The 1,848-nt window shown below is 33.8% G+C and overlaps 1 non-coding gene across 1 annotated transcript; it reads right to left on the bottom strand.

Annotated features, from left to right (window-relative positions):
- Positions 1-1,198: 1,198 nt before the first annotated feature.
- On the bottom strand, positions 1,199-1,305 carry LOC115517331. Its single transcript, XR_003969795.1, has one exon. It is a non-coding gene; the product is annotated as a U6 spliceosomal RNA (small nuclear RNA).
- Positions 1,306-1,848: the final 543 nt, after the last annotated feature.

Raw genomic sequence — 1,848 nt, 5'->3', positions numbered from 1 at the left:
CACCAGGGTGCCCCAACCACTCTAATTTTTTAAAGCTATTTGTTTGGATTCTAAAATCTTCCACTGATAACTTCTCAAAATTGCCATATAGTGAACACAAGGAGGAACAGGAACGTTTTCTTCTAAGCATTGCAGATAAGCAAACATGTATCTAAAAATGTACTACCTTATAATCAAAGATCATTCTAAATTCCTCTGGTTAGTAGGTACCTTCATCAGTTGTATAATGTTTAAAATCCCACAAACTCTGTACCTCTTCCTCCATTCAGAAACCCCTGTACAGTTTCCCTGCAGCACTGGAAAAAAGGCAATGCCTTTCCACTATGATTCTCAAGTTTGGAATGTGTTTTGAAGTGCGTAAGAGTTATCTTGTTGTTTAATTGTCAAGTTGACAAAGTGAGGTTTTCCTGTCGTGAAAAAGCCTGTGTAACATCAAGCGCTTACCTGTCTTCTCAAATATCTACGCCACCCAATTTATTTAACCATTCTTTTGGCTTTTGAGCTAGAATTCCACCATCACATATCTCTTCAGTCCCGATGACACAAAAACACAAAGAAGCCAAAGATATAGCAGAGAAGACTGAGCTTTCAGAAGTACAAGCAATCCTAGGAGACCTTACTTGATGTTTTGACAATCTGTCTTCCCAAGAGAGAAAAATTAAATAGAAGGAGGATAGAAAGAATAAAAAAAATAAGTAAAAAAAGGAGAGGAACTCAATGGGCTTCATATTGGTACTCTATAAGTAATGTTTCATGAAATAATTTTTCCCAAATGTATTTCTTCATTACTTAAATCAATAAATAATAAAAATCTTTTTATTATATCCAAGTCCAACCTACTGTACTTTCTGTTCAATTTAAAGTATGTACTGGTTAACTATTGCATGCAAATAATTTTAGAGGAGAATGATTGAAAAAATTCAAAGCACAAAACTAAATCTTATTCTGTACCTTTGAAGATCCCAAAGGTGTTCAATAAGGATGGTTTGCTAATGGAATAATAGAATACCAAAATTTTCATCAATAAAAGTTTCTAAGTTACATATGATATTATTGATTAAATTGTATTCAAACCTATCATTGTTTGAAAATAATTTCCTAGGGTTTATACATTTCATAAATACTTTATGTGATTTTTCAAGACTAAAGCTAGTTGGTTTTAGCTTATATGACTCATATTTTCAGTGATTATTATTATTTTCATATGGAATGCTTCACAAATTTGCATGTCACCCTTGTGCAGAGGCCATGCTAATCTTCTCTGTATCGTTCCAATTTTAGTATGTGTGCTGCTGAAGTAAGCACTTTCAGTGACAATTTTTAACACTTAAATTGAAACTCAGAGGACTTTTTCAATCTTGTTCAATGCATACAAATGTGAGTCAAAATGAAATGATACTGGGAATTATGAAGGTTTGGTACATTAAGCAATGATGATGAATACTGGGTTATAAGAAGTCAAACTACATTTTGTGCAACTTGGTAGTAGCTAGAAGCTTGAGAATTTGAGTGCCTCCATAGTGGGAGAGTACCAGTGAACACCTATGCAAGATGTCTGCTAGAACAACAGGACAACCAACAGGCTATATGATAGAAAAAAGCAAAGTGAAGTACTGATTATAAGTGGTGCTTAACTTTATTAAGTCAAGAGAGTACTCAAAGTCTGTGTCTGACAAAGGCACATTATTTTGTCATAATCATGTTCATGAGCTGTCTTGTGGCTGCCAGTCAAGGCCTGCCATTTATCTAAAAGAAGTGGAAGCCTTGAAAATGTTAATTAGGTTATAGCCTGATCAACATTGAAGTACCTTTAATTTAGAAGTTTCCATCATTTTCTTTGAAATGCTC

This window comes from Lynx canadensis, chromosome B3, assembly GCF_007474595.2.
Source record: "Lynx canadensis isolate LIC74 chromosome B3, mLynCan4.pri.v2, whole genome shotgun sequence".
In the NCBI taxonomy this organism is placed as follows: domain Eukaryota; kingdom Metazoa; phylum Chordata; class Mammalia; order Carnivora; family Felidae; genus Lynx; species Lynx canadensis.
The sequence above is the reverse complement of the archived record's forward strand: the minus strand, read 5'-3'. Positions and strand labels throughout refer to the sequence as shown.